We start from the raw sequence: 9648 nt of genomic DNA, 5'->3' as shown, positions 1-9648 counted from the left end.
CAGACACTCTGGCCCAAAAGCCACCACCATCTCCAATATGGACTATGAAGCCACAGTGGTGGAGAGTGACATTAGGGTGGGTCGGGAGTGACTTGAGTAGGGAAGGAAAGGGGGATCTAGACGTAATAGATGATAGGTGATTTAATGTCAGGTAGTATTAGTGATATGGTTGGATGCCACAGTCATTAGCGAACAGAGTTGGGGCTAATGACCTCCAAGCTATGGAGCCCTCCATGATTATGTGTCGGGAAAATAAACATGGGTGGAGGTATCAGCAGTAGTAGTAGAAAAAAAAAGTAGTAGTAGTAGTAGTAGTAGTAGTAGTAGTAGTATGCCTTACCTGGAATAACACACAGGTATGGAAGTCTTAATCAGCTTGTGTTCATACCTGGAAAAGAAAGGAAGAAAAAAAGTTAGCATGCAGTCAATTCCCAAAGTAGAGGTCAATGATTTGCTAATACTAAGGTTAATATTATATACTACTTAAACATCATCATCATTATCATCATTATTATCATCACTTGTTATTAGTATACGCAACGACCAAGGCCTTTCCCAACGTCATCCATGTGTGGTGGTATTGTACTTCATCCTACTTCTCCTCCTCGTCCTTGTCCTTCCTCCTCTTCCTCATTCCTTTTGTTATTGTTTTCTTTATCATCGTTCTCTATCACACCCTTTTTCTCTCTCTCTCCCTCTCTTCTCTATCTCCCTCCTCTCCACTCCAGCATCCTTATCCTTCCCTTCCTCTCCTCCTCCTCCTCCTCATCCACTTCCCTTACCTCCATACCTTTTAAGCCCAACCTCTCTCTCTCTCTCTCTCTCTCTCTCTCTCTCTCTCTCTCTCTCTCTCTCTCTCTCGTCAACCAAGTACTTCCTTCTTAGCCTAAAGATGAACTACCGTGCGACAAGATAAAAAAAATAGTAAATAAACAAGTAGCTTCCTTTTTAGTGTGTGTGTGTGTGTGTGTGTGTGTGTGTGTGTGTGTGTGTGTGTGTTTTCCTTCCTCATCTCTCTCTCTCTCTCTCTCTCTCTCTCTCTCTCTCTCTCTCTCTCTCTCTCAATATAATCCGTTTCTGCCTCCTCTCCCTCATCCTCCCTTCCGAGAGAGAGAGAGAGAGAGAGAGAGAGAGAGAGAGAGAGAGGATTACTGATCGTCACGGACCCCGAACTCCAAACAAACACTCCCGTCATTATCTCTCTCTCTCTCTCTCTCTCTCTCTCTCTCTCTCTCTCTCTCTCTCTCTGTCTCTCGATCAACACTATATCAACTTTCAACAACAACCAAGATTTTTCCTCCTCCTCCTCCTCTTCTTCTTCTTCTTGTTCATCCTCATCCTCATCCTATTCTTCTTCTTCTTCTTCTTCTTCTTCTTCCTCCCTCATTAATAAGGAAGCATATATGAATTTTCTCAGTCAAGACCTATTCTTCTTCTTCTTCTTCTTCTTCTTCCCTCATTAGTAAGGATGCATATATGAATTTTCTCAGTCAAGACTTATAGTAACTGTTTGGGGTTGTTAGGTTAAGTTTAGGGTATCTCTCTCTCTCTCTCTCTCTCTCTCTCTCTCTCTCTCTCTCTCTCTCTCTCTCTCTCTCGATCAACACTATGTCAACTTTCAACAACAACCAAGATTTTTCCTCCTCCTCCTCCAACTCTTCTTCTTGCTCATCCTCATCCTCATCCTCATCCTATTCTTCTTCTACTTCTTCTTCTTCTTCCTCCCTCATTAGTAAGGAAGCATATATGAATTTTCTCAGCCAAGACCTATTCTTCTTCTTCTTCTTCTTCCTCCTCCCTCATTAAGTAAGGAAGCATATATGAATTTTCTCAGCCAAGACCTATTCTTCTTCTTCTTTTTCTTCTTCCTCCTCCCTCATTAAGTAAGGAAGCATATATGAATTTTCTGAGTCAAGTCCAATAGCAACTGTCTGGGATTTTGTTAGGTTGGGTTAGGTTAAGTCAAGGATATCTTCAAACACATGATAGCCAGCACCTTTTGGTATGAATCAACAAAGAATGACCTCACTTTGTTGTTTAGAAAGTCTCATTAGTAAGGAAGCATATATGAATTTCTTGAGTCAAGACCTATAGTGACTGTTTGGGGTTTTGTATGGTTAGGTTAGGTTAAGTTTAGGGTATTTTCAAACATATGGTAGCCAGCACCTTATGGTATAAATCAACAAAGAATGACCTTATTATGTTCCTCCTTCTCCTTCTCCTCCTCCTCCTCCTCCTCCTCTTCTAATTACTCTTATTTTTCCTCCATTGTTTGTCTGTCTCTGTTTTTTCCTCCACTCTCTCTCTCTCTCTCTCTCTCTCTCTCTCTCTCTCTCTCTCTCTCTCTCTCCTTCTCCTTTCCAGCGCTATCTTTATTTCTCTTCTTTATCACTGTCTCCTCCTCCTCCTCCTCCTTTTACTTCTATATCTTCCTTCTTTATATTCCTTCCATCTCTCTTCCTTTTCTTCCTTCTTAACTTTCCTTTCTCTTCATTTTATCATGTTATACTTCTCCTCCTCCTCCTCCTTTTCCTCTTCCTTCTTCTCTCTGGCTATCCACTTCATCACCTTTTAATAACTTTCTTCTTCCTCCTCCTCCTCCTCCTCTTCCTCCTTCTCTCTGGCTTCCCTCTTTCCCTCCACTTCATCACCCTATAATAATTTTCTTCCTCCTCCACCTCCTCCTCCTCCTCCTCGTTGCATCCTGTCCATACAACACAAAAGTAAGTGGAATAAAATGAGTATAAATGAAAGGATGTGGGAAAGAGGAGGAGGAGGAGGAGGAGATGGAGGAGGAGGAGGAGGAGGACAGCACCTACAACAATAATAACTAGAAACAGAAATAACAGGAAAGAGAATTGAAAAGAAAAAGGAAATTAGGATAAAGTAAACAAAGATGGAAGAGGAGGAGGAGGAAGATAAGAGAAGAGGAGAAAGAAGACCAAGAAAAGGACTAGAAAACAAAAACAAAAACAAGAAGAAAAAAAGAAACAGATAATTAAAAAGTAAGAAAAAAATGATTAGGAAAAAGAACAGACCAGGAGGAGGAGGAGGAGGAGGAGCACTCTTGAATAGCAGGACATCCCTTGTTGCTGCCCTTATCTCCTCCTCCTCCTCCTCCCTCCAACACCCCACCCCCCCTCCTCTCTCTCTCTCGGTCAGGGGGTAGAGAGAGAGAGAGAGAGAGAGAGAGAGAGAGAGAGAGAGAGAGAGAGAGAGTTATTTATAAAGGAATAAAAGAATCAACAAAGAAGAAAAGGCGATGAAAAGGAGGAACCTGAACACCTGGAGGAGGAGGAGGAGGAGGAGGAGGAGGGCGATAAAAATTGAAAAAGAACTGGAGCGAATATAATGGAGAATGGAAGAGGACGAAGAAAGGAGGAGGAGGAGGAGGAGGAGGAGGAGGAGGAGGAGGTGACAAAGAGTTATACATGAATGGAATAAGAAACAGAGCATGAAGAGAGGAGAGAATGGAAGAGGAGGAGGAGGAGGAGGAGGAGGAGAAGGAAGAATAGGAGGAGGGGAGAATGGAAGAATTATGGGAGATGAAGTAACACACCAGCTGAGAGGAAGAAGAGGAGGAGAAGAAGGAGGAGGAAGACTAAGAAAAGGAGGGGAAGGAGGAGGGGTGTAAGGAAGAATAGGAAGGTAGGAAGGAAGGTGAGCAGATGGGTTATAGAGAAGGAAGAGGAGGAGGAGGAGGAGGAGGAAGGGAGGAGAGGAAGGGGAAGAGAGGAAGGAGGGAAAAAGAGGAGGGAAAAGCCATTATGTGGAGAGAAAAATGAGGTGGATAACCATAAAATTTTGGATGAAAAGGAAGGAAGGAAAGAAGGAAAGAAGGAAGGGAGGGAAGGAAGGAAGGAAAAGAAGACAGAAAGGGAAGGAAAAAACTACGAAAGAGAGGGAAAGAAGAGAAGGAAAGGAGGGAAGGAGGAAAAGAAAAGGAAGAAAGGAAGAAAATAAGAAAGAACAGAATGAATGAATGAAGGAAAACAAGAATAAAAAATGGAAGGAAGAAGAAATGGAAAAAGGAAGGAAGGAAGGAAAGGAGGGAAGGAAGGACAATAAGAAAAGAAGGAATAAAGAAATGAAATAAAGGAGAAGGAAAGCAGGAAGGAAAAGAGAAGGGAAGGAAAGGAAGGAAGGGAAAGAAACTAGAACGACAGAAAGGAAAGGAAAGGAAGGAGAGGATAGGATACCAGTAGGAAGGAAGGAAGGAAGTGGGTAAGGAGGGAAGGAGGGAGGGAAGGAAGGCAATATCAAGGTAAGGACACTTGATATCCTTCCCTCTCCTTCACACCCCTTCCCTTCCCTCCCCTTCCTTCTTCCTCTCTTCCTTCCTATTACCTCACACGTTGTAATGAAGGTATCTTGTTGCAGCCCTTCCTCCTCCTCCTCCTCCTCCTCTTTTTTTTCTTCCTCCTCTTCCTCATTCTTGTTTTTTATTGTTTTGATATTGTTTTTCTTACTCTTCCTTCTTCTTCCTTTTCTTCTTCCTCCTCCTCCTCCTCTTTCCTCTCTATTATATCGGTTTTGTTATTGTTATTGTTTTTCTCTTTCCTCCTCCTCCTCCTCTTCTTCCATGTATTTCCTCCTCATTCTTTCTTCTCCTCCTCTTTCTATTCCTTCTTCCTCCTCTTCCTCTTCTTCACCTAACCCCACCCTCTATTCTCTCTCTTCCTTCCTTCCTTCCTCCTCCTTTTCTTCTTCTTCAACAAACCCCACCCTCCATTCTCCTCCTCCTCTGTTATCTGTTTTGTTGTCCTCCTCCACATTCCTCCACCTCCATACACCTCCTCTTCTCTTCCTCCTCCCAATAAACCACCTCCCTCCTCCTCCTCCTCCCCTCCGTGACTCATAACGTCTTAATAATTGCGAACACTTTAGCTACTTCGCGGCTGCCCTGAGCGATGCATTGTGAGAAGGCGGGAAGGCGGCAGCTGCAGGGAAGGAGGGAGGGAGGGAGGAGGGAGAGGAAGGGAGGGGATACAGGGTGAGCAGAAGGGAGATACGAAGGGGAAGGGAAGAGGGAGGGAGGAGAAAAGGTGAACTAGAAGGGAGAAAAGGAGAGGGTGAACACAGAAGGGAGATACGAGGGTGGGAATGAAGGGAAGGAAGGGGAGAGGAAGGACGGGAAGGAAAGGTGAAATAGGAAGGGGGAGGGAGGGATGAAGGGTAAGCAGAAGGGAGATTGGATGAAGGGAAGGGAGGGAGAAGGGAGGGAAAGGTGAACTAGGAAGGGAGAATAAGAGGAAGGGAATAAGGGAGATAAGAGGGAATGAAGAGAAAGGGAGGGAAGGAAAGGACAGAAGGGAGGAAAAAGTTAACTGGAGGGAGGTAGAGGAAGAGGAAGATGGAGAGAGAGAGAGAGAGAGAGAGAGAGAGAGAGAGAGAGAGAGAGAGAGAGAGAGAGAGAGAGAGAGAGAGAGAGAGAGAGAAAATGAAAACACGGACAAGAACAAAAACAAACAAATGACCAAATAAAAGAAAATAAAGTAAAAAAACAAGAACAACAACAAAACAATCGAGACAAACAACAATAACAATACCTCCTCCTCCTCCTCCTCCCCTCAAAGATAATAAACAGAATCTAACCCCAATAAAGAGATTCCGATCCTACCAATCACCTTTGAGAGAGAGAGAGAGAGAGAGAGAGAGAGGGGGGGAAAGGGAGGAGGAAGAGGGCAAGGGACATTGAGTGGGCAATAAACGAGAGAGAGAGAGAGAGAGAGAGAGAGAGAGAGAGAGAGAGAGAGCAATAATAAAAACGAAATAAAGAAGAGGATGAACGAAAAGAAAAGGAAAAAGAAGAGAAAAAGGAGAATGAGAAAGAAAGAAAAACAGGAAAATAAAGGAAAGGAATGGAGTCAAAATTTGCCTATCACAAACATGGTATCGGACAAAGGAGTCTCGCAAAAAAAGAAAAAAAAATCACTGGATCGAAAAATAAGAAAAATAGAATGAAAAAGAATGAACGATGAAAAAAAGAATAATGATGAGTTTTATATAACCAAAGAGAGGGAGGGAGGGAGAAGGGAGAGAGGGAGGGAAGGAGGGGAGAGGGGGAGTCATGGCAAAAAAAAAAAATAATAATAATAAATAAAAGATAACTGGATCGAAAAATAAGAAAAATAAAATGAAAAAGAATGAACGAGGATGAAATAAAAAAATAATGATGAGTTTTATATAACGAAAGAGAGGGAGGGAAGGAGAAGGGAGGAGGGAGGGAAGGAGGGGAAGGAGAGGGAAAGGGAGGTAAGGAGGGGAAAGAGGGAGAGGGAGGGAGGAGGAAAATTGGATGTCATTGGAAGGAGGAAAAAAATAACTATGAAAAAAAGATATGGATGGGGTGGAGGAAAACGAGAGAGAGAGAGAGAGAGAGAGAGAGAGAGAGAGAGAGAGAGAGAAGCAGTAGAACCCGGAAGCACACACACACACACACACACACACACACACATTATACTCACCCACCCCAACCTCCCCCCCTTCCATATCCACACACACACACACACACACACACACAGAGGATCAGGCTAACAGTGAATGGCCTGGGCTGGGAGCATAACAGTGGAAGGGATTCGAAAAGCATTATACGGTCAAAATGGACTAGACAATATACGTTACGGTCCGGGAGGGAGGGAGAGAAGGGAGGGAGGGAGATGGTGGTAGTTGTGAAATGCTGGAGAGGGAGAATGGGAGGGGGAGGGAAACGTGGATTTAGCCTAGGAGAGAAGGAGAGGGAGAAATGTGAGGTGGGTATGGAAAGGGAGAGACCGAATAGGGAGGAGGGAAAGACTAGGAAAGAGAAGGGAGAGGAGAGAGAGTGGATGGGAAAGAGAGAGAAATGTGAGAAGGGAAAGTGGATGGGAGGGTAAGGAGAGGGAGGGAAAAAGAGAAGGAAATAATTTGAGAAGGAAAGAAAGGAGGGAAATTTGCAGAGAGAAAAGACATGGAGAGAGAGAGAGAGGGAGAGAGAGAGAGAGAGAGAGAGAGAGAGAGAGAGAGAGAGATCAAAAAATTGTTGTGAAGGAAAACAGGGAACGAAGGAGGAAAGGAGGGAAGGAGAGCGAGAGGAGGAAAGGGAAAGAGGAGAGAGGGGGTTGGAGGGAGGGAATGAAAGGAGAGAGGAAGGAGGGGGAGAGAAGGATGCTGGGGACAAGGGAGGGAGGGAGAGAAGGAGGGAGGGAGATAAAAAAGAGAAGAGGAGGGAGAGAAAGGGATCAAGAGTGCACGAGAGAGAGAGAGAGAGAGAGAGAGAGAGAGACGCAAATAAGGGAGGGAGGGACGAAGGGAGGAAGAGAAGGTTGCAGGGGACACGAGAGAGAGAGAGAGAGAGAGAGAGAGAGAGAGAGAGAGAGAGGGCCAGGTGTGAGGGAGGTCGTGAATGAGGGAGAGGCTCGTAAAGAAGGGGATTGTGATAAGAGAGAGAGAGAGAGAGAGAGAGAGAGAGAGAGAGAGAGAATCTTCCTTCATCACCAGTCATCACCACAAACGACGTACTACAGGGAAATCACCACCATCACCATCATCTCCACCACCACCACCACCACTCAGTTTGAACATATCCATAATTATCTCTCTATCACGATATTTACGTATCTATCCATACACTTATCTATATCAAGGAACAAAGTGACGGAGGTGAGCATTAAGACCACGCGTAGCTTTACCTTCTAATTCCCTATCCATTCCTTTACCTTCCCTTCCCTTCCTCTCTTTAAGTTTCTATATATTTACCCGTCTATTTATCTAACTTCCCTAATGTGACAGAGATGAGCACTGAGACCACGCGCAGCTGTATCATCTATTCCCTTTTACACTTATTCTTCATCCCTTCCCTTCCTCTCCTTCTATCTTTCTATATATTCATCTATTTATCTATCTGTTTATATATAAGCTCAAGGAACAATTCAAGGTAACGGAGATAAGCATTGAGGTCACGCGTAGCATTATTTACACACAGCTTCCACTAGGCGTAGTGTATATATGCATGAATCAGTCAGTGACCTTGCATTGCTATTCAGATTTCAAAGGCGACGTGACTGGACTTCCTGACTGAGACTTTTGTGTTCTGGCTGACAAAGTTACGCCAACTGACACACTTCTTGGAATCACTGCCTCCTTCGCTATCTTGCTATCTGTTATTGCGTCCTTGATCTAGACTCCTCACTTACTCCTTTCCTATCTCTGTCTTCAAGGGTTAGATTTATGGGTTCTGATTGTTATGCTTTCGATTTCTAACACGTAGCATGCACTCTCTTACTCTCCTTTCTCTCTCATTGTCTTTTTGTTACTGTGTTTTTTATTTTGGCTCCTCCCTCTAACTCAGTCACTCCTTTGCTCTCTCTGTCTGTCTGTCTAGCGTCGTAGGTAAGACTTCTAAGTTCTGGTTGGCATGTTACGATGACTGACACCTCTCTCTCTCTCTCTCTCTCTCTCTCTCTCTGTGTGTGTGTGTGTGTGTGTGTGTGTGTTTCTATCTGTCACTGTAACCTCGATTTAGACTTCAGTACTCATTCTCTTCCTGTCCTTGTTTGTCTGTTTGAGTAGGCCATCTAAACTAGAATATTTACGTTCAATGTGACTCTGCTTCCCCTCCATCCCTCCCTCTTTATGTCCCTGAGTCCTTGATATAGATTCTCCCTACTCAATCTTTCTATCCCTCTCCCTGCCTGTAGCTTTGTGGGTATGATTTCTGGGTTCTGGCTGGTCGGTATATACATTTTGTCACACTAAATGCATACTCCCTTCCTCTCTTTGTCTGTGTACCTATCACTGTTCTTGATCTTGACTCCCTACTCACTCTATCCCTCTCCCTGCCTGTAGCTTTGTGGGTATGATTTCTGGGTTCTGCCTGGTCGGTATATACGATTTGACACACTGCATGCATACTCTCTTCCTCTCTCTGTCTTTCCGTATACCTATCACTGTTTTCTTAATCTTGGTGCCTCATTCATTTTATCCTCCGTTTGTCTGGTTAAGAGAACGTCAGCCAATATACCCTTAGAGGTGACCAGAGAATTCATCCCTTGGCTTTGGCTAATGTATGCAACTGGGAGGAAGGTGAGAGGACGCGAAGGGGAGAAGGGCTGGGAAGTGAAGGGGAGGGAAGAGAGAGGGAGGTGGGAAAAAAGGTTCCAGGAGGGGAGAGGGGAAGGAGAGGAAAGGAGGGGAGAGGGACCAAGGGGAAAAGGTCGTGAGGGGAGAAGAGGAGGAAGAGGAGAGGAGGCAGAAGAGGGGGAGGAAAGGGGGGTGAAGGGATTTCCAGCAAGCCTGATTACTAGGGAGGAAAAAAAAAAATGCGTGTTGACTTGCTATCATAGTAAACGTGTGTGTGTGTGTGTGTGTGTGTGTGTGAAAGCACCTCTACGCACGCTACGCAAGCTATGTGGGTGTGCGTGGGTGTGTTTGTGTGTGTGTGTGTGTGTGTGTGCGCTAATATGAGGTTAAACTATCACGCTACAAATATATCCAAATAATAATAATAATAATAATTGACGAAAAGAGAGGAAGGGAGGTGAGAGGAAGGAGGGGACAGGAAGAGGGGAAAGGGGAGGGAAGGGGAGGAAAGGAAGGGAGGAAGGAAAGGGGGGAGGGAAGGGAAGGGAAGGGAAGGAAAGGGGAGGGAGGTAGCTTGTAGTAGAATGA

At 44.5% G+C, this 9648-nt stretch overlaps 1 long non-coding RNA gene across 1 annotated transcript in view; it reads right to left on the bottom strand.

Annotated features, from left to right (window-relative positions):
- Positions 1 to 331: 331 nt before the first annotated feature.
- Positions 332 to 9648, bottom strand: part of LOC127006941 (uncharacterized) — a 19289-nt gene continuing 9972 nt past the window's right edge. The window contains exon 3 of the long non-coding RNA XR_007759929.1: positions 332 to 388. This is a non-coding gene — a long non-coding RNA (uncharacterized LOC127006941). The remainder of the gene's footprint in view (positions 389 to 9648) is intronic.

Source organism: Eriocheir sinensis, chromosome 34 (genome assembly GCF_024679095.1).
Source record: "Eriocheir sinensis breed Jianghai 21 chromosome 34, ASM2467909v1, whole genome shotgun sequence".
NCBI classification, from domain to species: domain Eukaryota; kingdom Metazoa; phylum Arthropoda; class Malacostraca; order Decapoda; family Varunidae; genus Eriocheir; species Eriocheir sinensis.
The sequence above is the reverse complement of the archived record's forward strand: the minus strand, read 5'-3'. Positions and strand labels throughout refer to the sequence as shown.